Genomic DNA, 13494 nt, shown 5'->3' on the forward strand with positions numbered 1-13494 from the left:
GTTGGTAGTTGAGTGTATAGTTTTATGGGGGAAAGTAGTATTTATTTCCCGCCAGCAAGAAAATCATCATGTTGAGGTAGCAATTTTTTATACATCTTAATGCAGTTTACGCCTAGTAAAGATGAAATACACCTCTGTTTAGTGGTGGAATTTGACAGAGGAAGAAAAAACAATCATTGGAAGTCACCTACATTCACTTTCACAGCTGCTGTAATCTGCTTGAGGAGGAGGCATCTACGGAGCCCCCCTAGTCCCACTTTGTCAAAAAAAAAATTATTACTATCTCGTGGCCTCAAGATAGTAACTCGTGATAACATAGTATCTTGATAGTATCTTGAGGCCACGAGATACTATCTTGAGGCCACGAGTTACTATCTTGAGGCCACGAGATACTATCTTGAGGCCACGAATTACTATCTTGAGGCCACGAATTACTATCTTGAGGCCACGAGTTACTATCTTGAGGCCACGAATTACTATCTCGAGGCCACGAGTTACTATCTTGAGGCCACGAGTTACTATCTCGAGGCCACGAGCTACTATCTTGAGGCCACGAGATACTATCTTGAGGCCACGAATTACTATCTCGAGGCCACGAGTTACTATCTCGAGGCCACGAATTACTATCTCGAGGCCACGAGTTACTATCTTGAGGCCACGAGTTACTATCTTGAGGCCACGAGTTACTGGCCCCGCTATGATAACAATAACTTTCTCAAATGTTTACAGAACAAGCGGGAACCCAGTGTGCCTGTATCTTTTTCTATTGCTGTTCGATTACATGATAGAAAGTCTAAGGCCTTCAAAAGCCGTACAGCAAACCCATCTAATCTGGTGCCTATTACACGACATACCAAGATTGCTGTGGGGACAAAAAGTAAGACTGTTAAGTTAGCACTTTTAAACATCCGTTCACTTAAAAATAAATCACTTTTAGTCAACGACTTAATAACCACATACAACCTGGATTTTATGTTGCTAAATGAAACTTGGCTAGAAGAAAGTTGCAGTGCAACAGTCCTCAATGAAACAGCCCCTCCTAACTTTACTTTTATGAGTGTCTGCAGAGCTGTCAGAAGAGGCGGAGGTTTAGCTGCTCTTTATAAAGATGTCTATCAATGTAAGCAAATATCATTTGGGAATTACCCGTCTTTCGAATATCTGGGTATTGTGTTAAAAGGTGCTCCACGCATTTTACTTATCATTGTTTACAGGCCTCCAAAATACTCTCCAGCTTTTGCTGAGAACTTAACAGAACTGTTATCAACAACTTCCTCAGAGTTTGACTGCTTTGCCATTGCTGGAGATTTTAACATTCACATAGATAATGCAGAAAACGATATGGCAAAAGAAATCAAAACTGTTTTAAGAACTTTTGATCTGACTCAGCATGTACATGGACCCACTCATAATCGTGGACACACTCTAGATTTACTTATCAGCAAGTGTCTAAACATTTCATCAATTGTTATTAAGGATGTAGCACTGTCTGATCATTTTTGTATTTTCTTTGATATATTGATCTCTCCTGCCATTGAAGCTAGATCTGTGTCTGTCAAGAAGAGATGCTTAAATGAGAACACTAGTGCACTATTTATGAAGGATATATCTTTAACAACAAGCATATCTGCTGACTCTGTTGATTTTCTCCTTGATTATTTTAACTCAAAAGTTAAGAGTGTAATTGATGATATTGCTCCTGTGAAAGTCAGGAAGAAGAGTGGCAGACAAAAAGCACCTTGGAGAAACTCAACAGTAGTGCAAAATATGAAAAGACAATGCAGAAAAGCAGAGCGCATGTGGTGGAAGACAAAACTTGTAGTCCATTATAACATCTACAAAGACAGCATCCATGCTTTCAATAAGGAACTAAGCAAAGCTAGACAGACTTTCCTCTCGAATATTATAAACAGCAATAAAAACAACACACGCACTCTTTTTGCTACTGTAGAGAGACTGACAAACCCCCCAAGCCAGATTCCCAGTGAAATGCTCTCAGTGAGAAAGTGCAGTGAGTTTGCTTCTTTCTTCTCTGAGAAAATCAATAATATCAGAAAGGTGATCCGCTGGGGTCAGGCAGATCAGACAACAGCCTGAGAAAGTAGCCACTATGTCTGATTTCGAAGAAATTGATGGCAAAATTTTGGAAGAAACCGTACAGCACCTAAAAACATCAACCTGCGCCCTTGCCGCACTTCCCACATCTTTTTTCAAAAATGTGTTACACAGCTTAGAAGCAGATCTCCTAGAAGTGGTAAATGCCTCACTTCTCTCTGGGAGTTTTCCGAACTCCCTGAAAACTGCAGTTGTCAAGCCCCTCCTGAAAAAGAGCAATCTGGATAAGACCATATTAAACAACTATAGACCGATCTCAAATCTTCCTTTCATAGGCAAGATCATTGAAAAAGTTGTCTTCAATCAGCTGAACAAATTCTTAAGCTCGAATGGATACTTTGACCATTTTCAATCTGGTTTCCGACCGCACCACAGTACAGACACCGCGCTCATAAAGATAATAAATGATATTCGCTTAAATACTGATACAGGCAAATTATCAGTGCTGGTACTACTCGACCTCAGTGTTGCATTTGACACTGTCGATCACAAAATACTTCTTGACAGGCTGGAAAACTGGGTCGGGCTTTCTGGGATAGTCCTAAAATGGTTCAGGTCATACTTAGGAGGCAGAGGTTATTATGTGAGTATAGGAGACCATAAGTCTGAGTGGACATCCATGACATGCGGAGTCCCTCAAGGCTCAATTCTTGCGCCACTCCTATTCAACCTGTACATGCTCCCAATGAGCAGAATAATGAGAAAGAACCAAATCGCTTACCATAGCTATGCAGACGACACACAGCTCTACTTATCCCTATCGCCTAACGATTACAGCCCCATTGACTCCCTTTGCCAATGCATTGATGAAGTAAACAATTGGATGTGCCAAAACTTTCTTCAGTTAAACAAAGACAAAACTGAAGTCATTGTGTTTGGAAACAAAGATGAAGTTCTCAAGGTGAACGCATACCTTCAGTCTAGGGGTCAAACAACTAAAAATCAAGTCAGGAATCTGGGTGTGTCTCTAGAGTCAGACCTTAGTTTCAGTAGTCATGTCAAAGCAATAACTAAATCAGCATACTATCACCTGAAAAATATTGCAAGAGTTAGATGCTTTGTTTCCAGTCAAGACTTAGAAAAACTTGTGCATGCTTTCATCACCCGTAGGGTGGATTATTGTAATGGACTTCTCACTGGCCTTCCCAAAAAGACCATAAGACAGTTGCAGCTCATACAGAACGCTGCTGCTAGGATTCTGAGCAGAACCAGAAAATATGAACACATCACACCAGTCCTCAGGTCTTTACACTGGCTGCCAGTTACATTTAGGATTGATTTTAAAGTATTATTACTGGTATATAAATCATTCAATGGCCTAGGACCTCAATACATTGCAGATATGCTCAGTGAATATAAACCCAACAGATCACTCAGATCATTAGGATCACATCGGCTAGAAATACCAAGGGTTCACTCTAAGCATGGCGAGTCTGCTTTTAGCTACTATGCCAGCCGCAGCTGGAACCAGCTTCCAGAAGAGATCAGATGTGCTCCTACAGTCACATTCAAATCCAGACTCAAAACACATCTGTTTAGCTGTGCATTTACTGAATGAGCACTGTGCCACTGTTCGTCCGACTGTTTGCACTGTATTTTATTTTATGTTTTAATTATTCTGATTTCATTTGATTATTTCTGTATTTTATCTTTTATTCTAAACTGTTTTAATTATTCTGATTTCTTTTGATTATTTTAATTTCTTCTATGTAAAGCACTTTTAATTACCATTGTGTATGAAATGTGCTATATAAATAAACTTGCCTTGCCTTACTATCTTGAGGCCACGAGTTACTATCTTGAGGCCACGAGTTACTATCTTGAGGCCACTAGTTACTATCTTGAGGCCACGAGATAGTTATAAATAATTTTTTTGACAAAGTGGGACTAGGGGGGCTCTGTAGGCATCTGCTTTTCTTTCTTTTTCTTCCTCCATTTCAGTCTCCACTATTCTTCAGCCAGGTTTTTATTTTTTCCTCGGCTTCCACCACTTTTGCTCCTTGTTTTTTGGCTGCATCTGTCAGAGGGGTTATTTTGTTGCTGCTGAAATCACAGAATTTTTTTTTTATCAATATTGTTTACCATTGAGCAGCTAGTTTCAGCCAATTTTCTCATCCATGAAAGTGACATCACCGATTAACAGTAGGGCTACATACGTTTGTGTTTACGTTTATGTGAAATAAATTAGCTCACTTCCAAGTAAAACCTTTACAAAAACTCTCATCTACACTTAAGAGGTGATTAAAAGCCCAAACTTTCAGAAACAAAAGCTCAACCGAGTTAACGTTAGCTTACGTTAGCTCTTCTGAAAACGGTTGAGATGCTAACAGACTTTTTCGGAAGACACTAAACCATGTCTATAAAGTAAATAATCAACAGAAGCGTGTCAATTAAAAGTAAGAGAATTGTCAAGAACAGTTGTGTGTATTATTCGTGTGATTTTAGATTCTCAGATTTCGGAGAACCTCACCTGAGGAAAATATCGCACGTATCCAGTCCGTGGAGTGGAATGGCGAGCAAGCGAAGACACCTGAGCGGGTCCAGTACTAGCTGGTTGAAGCGAGAACATGAGAGGACACATTTACATTTATTCATTTAGCTGACGCTTTTATCCAAAGCGACTTACAATTGCTATATATATCAGAGGTCGCACGCCCCTGGGGCAACTAGGGGTTAAGTGTCTTGCACAGGGACACATTTGTGTCTCACAGTGGATTCGAACCCGGGTCTCTCACACCAAAGGCATGTGTCTTATCCATTGCGCCATCACCACCCCATGCTCCACTCGGAGATAGTAAAATCTAAATCCTGCCTGCAGCTCTGCAGATGTCTGTTAGCGAGGCGCCATGCGCTAGAGCCCAAGAGGACGCCACACTCCGCGTGGAGTGGGCAGTCACACCAAGGGGGCACGGTCGACCTTGCTGCTTGTATGCCAAAGCAATGGCGTCCATTATCCAGTGAGACAACCTTTGCTTGGAGAGAGCCTTTCCCTTCAGCTTCCCACCATAACAGACAAAGAGCTGGGGCCGGTTTCACAAAGATAGAATTTGACTATGGCTTAGATATAGTAGATAGTCAGACTTCAGATAGACATCTAAATCAGACCGTTGCACAAAGCACTTAAGACTCTGACTATCTTAAGTAGGACTACACTGTAATGCATTCTGGGTAAAATAAGACCCTTTTCAAAACAAAAAACATGGTGTATCGATTGTGCGCATTCAACCGCTCAGTGCAGTTTACCCCAGCAGAAAATATATATAGGAAAATTATAAGGAGTATAACAGTTACAAGGACATTTTACTTGGGAGATTTAGCGGAGAATGTAGTAACAAGAAGAAATTTTTAATTTGGAAAAAGATTGCTACGACAGTTAACAGCTGTGGCGAGCAGGACGAGGCTGAGGGACGTGAGAGAACGGCGCGAGGCCGGTGGTGTGAGTGATAATGAACGTCACCTGTGAGACGCACCGGTCTCGATTTTCAGCGTCGTCGCTCCTCGTTTTATGCTTCCGCTCCTCCGTGAGAGATGCAAGACCGGTGCGTCTCAAAGGTGACGTTTATTATCATAATCACTCACGCCTAGGGTTGCCACCCGTCCCTTAAAATACGGAATCGTCCTGTATTTGTGAAATAAACAGCGCGTCCCGTTTTGAATCAATACGGGACGCAGTTTGTCCCGTATTTTCGTCACGCCACCGGCCTCGCGTCGTTCACGTCCCTCAGCCTCGTCCTGCTCGCCACAACAGCGTTGATCTGACCGATGAGCAGAGCGTTAAAGACGTACAGAAAAGATACACAAACATGGTACAAGATGCCAAAAAGATATATTTAAGAGGAAATATCCTAAAAACCCTTTCCCTTCTCATAGCTCTCTCCATAACGTCGTCAGCAAACCACAAATGAGCCATTTTCCCTTTTCTTTTGGCTGTTTGTAATGTAACTGATTGTTACTGCTGGTTGCCAGGGTAACGAGTCTTAGACCTAAGTTAGCCTGGGGGTAAGGTGTCTAATGTTTTTGGTCTTAATTAAGTCAGTCTTTATTTTTGTGAAACAGTCTAACTTGCATTAGACTAGTCAAATTTTAGACTTGTCTAACACTATAGACCGGTCTAAAATAGCTTTGTGAAACCGGCCCCTGGTCTGAGGTCCTGAAACACTGCGTCCTGTCTACATAGGCGTGGAGAGCGCGTACTGGACAGAGCAGTGCCAAGGCTGGGTCTGCCTCCTCCAGGGGCAGCGCTTGCAGGTTCATCACCTGGTCCCAGAAGGGAGTGGTAGGAACCTTGGGCACATATCCAGGCCGGGGTCTCAGGATTTCGTGAGAGTAAGCCGGCCCGAACTCCAGGCAAGCTTCGTCAACGGAGAATGCGTGCAGGTCCCCTACCCTCTTGATGGAGGCCAGTGCAACCAGGAGCGCTGTCTTCATTGACTGGAACTTAAGCTCCACTGATTGCAAAGGCTCACATGGAGCACTCTGCAATGCAGTTAGAACCACTGAGAGGTCCCAAGAGGGAACGAGAGGAGGGCGAGGAGGATTCAGTCTCCTCGCCCCTCTCAGGAACCTGACGATCAGGTTGTGCTTCCCCAAAGACTTACCTTCAACAAAGTCATGCTGAGCGGCAATAGCGGCGAGATAGACTTTGAGGGTGGAGGGAGCCAGCCTTCGCTCCACACCATCTTGTAGGAAGGAAAGCACGACACTGATCGAACATCTCTGGGGGTCTTCTCGGCGAGAAGAGCACCAGTTGACGAAGAGGTTCCAGTTTAACGCGTAGAGATGTCTCGTGGACAATGCTCTAGCGGAAGTAATGGTAGCCACCACCGGTGGTGGTAGGGTACTCAAACCTGCCTCGTCCCGTCCAGGAGCCACACGTGGAGGTTCCAAAGATCGGGACGAGGGTGCCATAGGGTGCCCCGTCCCTGAGAAAGGAGGTCCTTCCTCAGAGGTATGGGCCAGGGAGGTGCTGTCGCGAGGAGAACCAGTTCGGAGAACCAGGTCCTGGTGGGCCAGTACGGCGCAACCAGAATGACCTGCTCCTCATCCTCCTTGACCTTGCGCAAGGTCTGCGCTAGAAGGCTCACTGGGGGAAATGCATACTTGCTGCCCTGCGGCCAGCTGTGCGCCAGAGCATCCATGCAGAGCGTGCCCTCAGTCAGGGAATACTGAGCGCAATGGGTTGAGTCGTGGGAGGCAAACAGATCTATTTGTGCGTCCCCGAACTGGTCCCAAATCAGCTGGACCGACCAGGGATGGAGCCGCCATTCTCCCGGGAGGGGCTGAAACCGTGAGAGCTCGTCGGCCACACAGTTCAGGGCTCCAGGGATATAATGGCACGAAGCGATCTCAGATGCTTCTGACTCCATAGGAGGAGGTGGCGGGCGAGTTGCGACATACGGCGGGAGCGTAGACCACCTTGATGGTTGATGTACGGTACAGTGGCGGTATTGTCTGATCGGACTAGTACGTGCTGGCCCTTGAGCACGGCTCGGAAGCGGCGCAGGGCAAGACGTACAGCCAGCAACTCGAGGCAATTGATGTGCCATAGGTGCTGGGGTCCTGTCCAGGAGCCCGCGGCAGCACGTCAATTGCACATGGCGCCCCAGCCCGTGGAGGAGGCATCGTCGTTACAGCACATGCCACGAGGCTCGTTCCAGGGGCACTCCGGCCCGTAGACAACTGAGGTTCGACCACGGGGTGAAGGACTGACGGCAGGTCGGAGTAACTGGTACTCTGAGGGTGCCGTGATGCCATGCCCACCTTGGGACTCGGTCGCGAAGCCAGAGCTGAAGCGGTCTTATATGAAGCAATCCGAGCGGTGTTGCCGCAGCTACAGATGCCATATGCCTCAGGAGCCTCTGAAAAAGTTTCAGTGGAACCGCACTCTTGCCCTCGAACTATCTCAGGCAAGTCAGCAGTGACTGCGCGCGCTCGCTCGTAAGCTGCGCCTTTTACATGGCGACCGAGTCGATTTCCATACAGAGAAAAGAGATCCTCTGCACGGGGCAAAGTTTGCTCTTTTCCCAGTTGACCCGAAGGCCCAGACGGGCTAGGTGCCGAAGCACTAGATTCCCTGTGTCCGCAACCCTGATCTCGAGAGTGAGCTAGGACCAGCCAGTCGTCGAGATAGTTCAGGATGCGAACCCCGGGTTCCCGAAGGGGAACAAGGGCAGCCTTGAGGACCTTCGTGAAGACGTGAGGAGACAGGGCTAGCCTGAATGGAAGAGAACCGCGTACTGATATGCCTGCCCCTCGAATGCAAACCGTAGGGACTGTCTGTGTCGAGGGAGAATGGAGACATGAAAGTAGGCGTCCTTCAGGTCGATCGCTGCAAACCAATCCTGAGGCCGGACACATTCGAAAATGTGCTTGGCCGTGAGCATCTTGAACGGCAGCCTGTGAAGGGAGCGGTTCAGCACACGCAGGTCCAGGATTGGCCATAACCCACCGGTTTTCTTCGTTTTTATTTATTTTCTGCTGGAGCGACAGTCTCGATCGCACCCTTCACCAGCAGGGTAGCAACCTCTGCTCTCATGATTGGGGCATTGCCACCGACCATATTGGAGCGGACTTCCCTGAAGCGGGGAGGAGACCGCGCAAACTGAATCGCGTTGCCGAGCCTGATCGTTCGTGCGACCCAGCAGGACAGGTGGGGAAGCTCTAGCCAGGCTCCCAAGAACTGTACCAGCGGGGTCACGCGAACCACAGACTTCCCCTCGCTGGGGCAGCGAGGCGGTATGACTGGCCCGGACGTGGACGGCATAGCGCCCCGGTGTGGGGGCACAGTCATAGACCGCATCCTGACAGAGGAGACCAGGGAAGGACCAGCGTTCCACAGGGGTCTGCTCTGTCAGGGGTCTGGCGACAGAGGGGGATGAGAGCTGCACGGTCCCGGGACGTCGCGTGCTGTCATCCGACTCTGGGACAGAGGAGGACCAGGGGTGCACCGCGTCGTCCGAGAACTCTGTGTGCTCAGAGACGGGAGAGTCAGTTCTTTCTGAGAATAAGGATTCTTCCCCGGCCCTCCACCGGGGAAAGGAGTGGCCCTGCTACCAGCTCCTGGAAAGAACTGAGTCCCATCTCTGAGCAGCCCGTCTCAAGAGCGCCGCTTAACCCGGCCAATAGCGGGGGGCGGGGCTGGAGAGGGCTGTGGCGTCCCCCTGCGGCCTCCAGAGCCAGCCTGTGTGAACAGGCGGGGTGGGAGCCGCGGGGGGGCGCCTTTGGCGGTGGGCAGACTGAGGGATCTGAGCAGACGACGGGGCCGTCGGGGCAGAATGCCTCAGTCTGCTCATGGGCGGTCGAGAACTGAAGTACAGCCCTCAACCGCACCGCCGAGGGGCCGACCTGGGATATGAGGGTGTCGAGCAGAACGGGTCCACCGGAAAACCTGTGCATGGGACAGGTTAAGCCACAGGCTTGAATGGTGACATCACCTGACCCAGGGAGCGTGCAGCTCAATGAAGAGCCCTGGGTCAGTCCCACCCTCCTGCATGTCCATGAACACCTGGGCGAGGTAGACCAGCAGAATGGCCATGGCATGCAGTGAGGCGGCTGCCTGTCCTGGGCGCTATAGGATTCGCTACAAATGTAGACGAAACTACAGGCCTGGACGGGTGCTTAGGATCGCGCCGAGAAGAAGCACTCTGAGGACACATTAGCATCGCAACAGAGCGTTGAGCCGGGGGGACCCTAGTGTACCCATGGGCAGCGGGCCCCTGAGGGAAGGAAGGGCGGAGGAGATCAACGAGGGATCGCTGGAAGACCTGGGGTCTTTGAGGATTTCGAGATCTCCTGATGCACATACGTGGAGAAAGGTATTGGGGTTAGACGGCGACGAGAGTCAGCGGCCACCCCAAAACCAATCGTCCCGGGAAAGCATGGCCGTCATCTCAGGATCTGACTGACAAATGCCATATGCACACCCGAAAGTGGCAGCACCGTCAATCTTCACTTCCTGAAGATTCTTGCCCGCCCTGTGATGCTGCGATGGACAACACTCCGATTCTGGAACGTCAAGGGAAAACCCGCGGGGGTCCGAAGACGGGCCCGCGGACATCCCGTGAACGTTCATAGGTTGCGTCAATAAAAAGGGGGGCGTGGGGCACGGACGGAAAGTCGGCGCCTTTGTTCCACACCAACAGCCTCAGGTCACCCTGGCCACCAGCCGAAGTAGCACCTCACGTGGAGAGTGTAAGATCGGGGTGTGGATGAGGGGGACCTCTCTCTAACGAGATCATTGAGTCTTGATCATAATGACGCGATGGTCACGTTCCCGCGGGGAGAACGTGAGTCATCCACAAACGCTGCTCTAGCGTGATCAAGCCCAAGCACGCAGAGCAGAGAATGTGCCCATCTAAATCGGAAATGAGTCAACCGCAACCAGAAATGCACGGGCGAGCAGTCTTTAAAAAGACGTGCCGCGTGCGAGCTCTTTTGTGAGAGGAAAAAACTCCACGATGTTGAAGCGAGCAGGGAGAAACACACTCACTGGCAGATCACTGCACAGGTCAGCAGGCAATGTGAACTCGCTGCAGATCGCCGTCACACCAACACCGGAGAATGGCTCGTCTCGTAGAGTGAAGTCAGGAATGGCTGTGGAGTGAAGAAATACTCTTGGCTCCGAAGCGAAAACATATCTGCATGTTGCCGGCGTCCTCCTTTTATACCCACGAGGTAAGGCGGAGATACGCTATGCAAATTCCGCAGACCCATGGCATTCCTTTGCCATTGGCTCGTTTTGTAATACTCTAAGTCTATAGGCTTTCTAAGCGAAACCCCATTCGTCGTCATCCGACGTAACTCGGAGTGACAATGAAAGGGAACTGCAATGACATACAGATTAGAACACTCACACATAACAATACAGTACAACTTACCGAAATGTAAATGCCTCATGCATAATCTCGATCAATAAGTGTTTTTTAACCGCGGAAAGAGGATAATAAAACCACTGAAGAACAATTATATCACATAACATTTACCTCAGGAAAGCCATTTAATGACCATAATATATAGCACGTTAGTTGGCTAAAAAAAAGAGCTATAGAGAGTATTTTGCTAAATATGTGTATTATATTACCTATTTATTATATCTTTACTTATATCATTAAATAAAGTTGTTATAATAATGAAAAATGCATTATATTTAATTTGAGTTATTTTTAACCTTTAAAATTAAGTTATTCATTTTTAATAATGCTACCAGCTGATAGGGCTCTCTGTGTGTTTACAGCATTAGGTGAGATTGTTTTTTCTTGAGAAAAATTAACGCCTATCTTGTGAACCTAATATTTTTCCAAATTAGTCAATATTGAATCAAATGACAAGAATTGAATTGAAATGTTTGTGTCAAGCAATAATAATAAAAAAACGTAGCTTACCAGAAATTGTAGCCCCCCCCAGCATAGTCTCTATGGACTGACAGGAAGAACGAAAGACTCGGACCCGGCCGAACCCGAACTCGAGACTCGAAAGATGAACTAATCATTTCTGTTTCCGGTAATGACAGCATAGTCTCTATGGACTGACAGGAAGAACGAAAGACTCGGACCCGGCCGAACCCGAACTCGAGACTCGAAAGATGAACTAATCATTTCTGTTTCCGGTACTGACAGCATAGTCTCTATGGACTGACAGGAAGAACGAAAGACTCGGACCCGGCCGAACCCGAACTCGAGACTCGAAAGATGAACTAATCATTTCTGTTTCCGGTACTGACAGCATAGTCTCTATGGACTGACAGGAAGAACGAAAGACTCGGACCCGTCCCGAACCCGAAGACTCGAGAGAGATGAACGAATCATTTCTCTTTCCGGTACTGACAGCATAGTCTCTATGAGACAGACAGGAAGAACGAAAGACTCGGACCCGTCCCGAACCCGAAGACTTGAGAGAGATTAACTAATCATTCCTGTTTCCAGTACAGATTCAGAACCCATATGTTGCGCAATGCACATGCGCGGTCGACACAAAATGAACGAATCACTCTCTGAGACAACTCGGTAGTCCCGAGTCATATTAAAGATTCGTTCAAAATGAACAAATCGTTCATGAACGACACATCACTACAATCTGGCAACACCAGCCACCAGTGTGGCACCGCCGCATGCGTCATCAACACACATATATCAGTCCTTCCTGAAAAATGCTGAGTTTTTTTGTGATTGTTGCAGGCAAAAATCCTTGATTATGCGGCACGTTTTCTTAAAAAATGCGATGGAATATGCGGGATATTTATGCAATTTTATGCCGGAACTTGCAAAAATTGCGGGAACTTGCAAAAACTGCGGTTTGATAAAAAAAAGAGAAAAAAGTGATTCCCCAACACACTGTTCTCACTAGGCTACTAACTTAATGTAAAGAGTCATTTCTTATTACTTCCTATGATAAGCAAGCATAACACATCACAGAAAGTGCTGGAATATTTCGGTTCTCATCTTGTTTTATTTCAGACCTTAATAAACACACGCCTCAAACTTACAAAACATTGATGAGTCAAACAAGTTCTGTAGCTTTACAAAAGGAATATGCTACAACTTCTGTGAAAATGAATCAATAAAATATAAAAAAATAAAATGCTTCCTGTTTTACAGCTGCTCGATGATGTTTACGTCGCGTAATTACGTCACTTCAAAACGTTCCCATGGCAACAGGGGGAAGTGTCTAGTCTTGTGTGAAGTAAACGCAACATTTTTCAACTTTCTGCTAAGATTTGACTTTTTTTGCAATGAAAATGCGGGGATTATGAAATCATGCAAGCCCCGCATATTTTGCGCTGAAATCGGCAATTTATGCAGCGAAAGCGCGGCGTATTTGAAAAAATGCGACCCCCGCAAAAATATGCGGACTTTGGCTGATTATGCACTAAATCATGCAATTGCATAATCGCGTTTTTCTGGAGGGACTGATATATATATATATAGACTTCATCTACTTGTTAATCAATAATAATCCATTCCCAATTTTATATATATATATATATATATATATATATATATATATATATATATATATATATATATAATATAATCTTTGCATTTAAATAAACACACGAACACCTATTCACACTAGACAATGGTTTCGTCGGCTTCCGGTTGCGATGCGCCGGCGCTACTTTCTGCTGGAAGACTGACTACGCACGCACACACACACACACACACACACACTGGGACAAAACGACGAGACAATGCAGTACAAGTGAAGTGTATGAAATGACCGGGAAATGGATATGGAAGCGAGAGTGGAGAAATGGGTGAATGTCCATGTGCGATCAGCATCTCGTGCACGCGCTCCTGTGATAGCGGCAATGTGAGGGAGGAACGAGACGTGTGTGTGTGTGTGTATGTGTGTGTGTGTGTGTGTGTGTGTGTGTGTGTGTGT

General features: G+C 46.7%; 1 protein-coding gene across 14 annotated transcripts in view; it reads left to right on the forward strand.

Moving 5' to 3' along the window:
• The window catches only part of LOC143730845 (NACHT, LRR and PYD domains-containing protein 3-like), a 78496-nt gene that overhangs the window by 11280 nt on the left and 53722 nt on the right, over positions 1 to 13494 (forward strand). The gene's annotated exons all lie outside the window — the stretch shown is intronic.

Source organism: Siphateles boraxobius, unplaced genomic scaffold (genome assembly GCF_051911475.1).
Source record: "Siphateles boraxobius isolate OS27281-9 unplaced genomic scaffold, OSU_SipBor_1 82, whole genome shotgun sequence".
Lineage (NCBI taxonomy): Eukaryota > Metazoa > Chordata > Actinopteri > Cypriniformes > Leuciscidae > Siphateles > Siphateles boraxobius.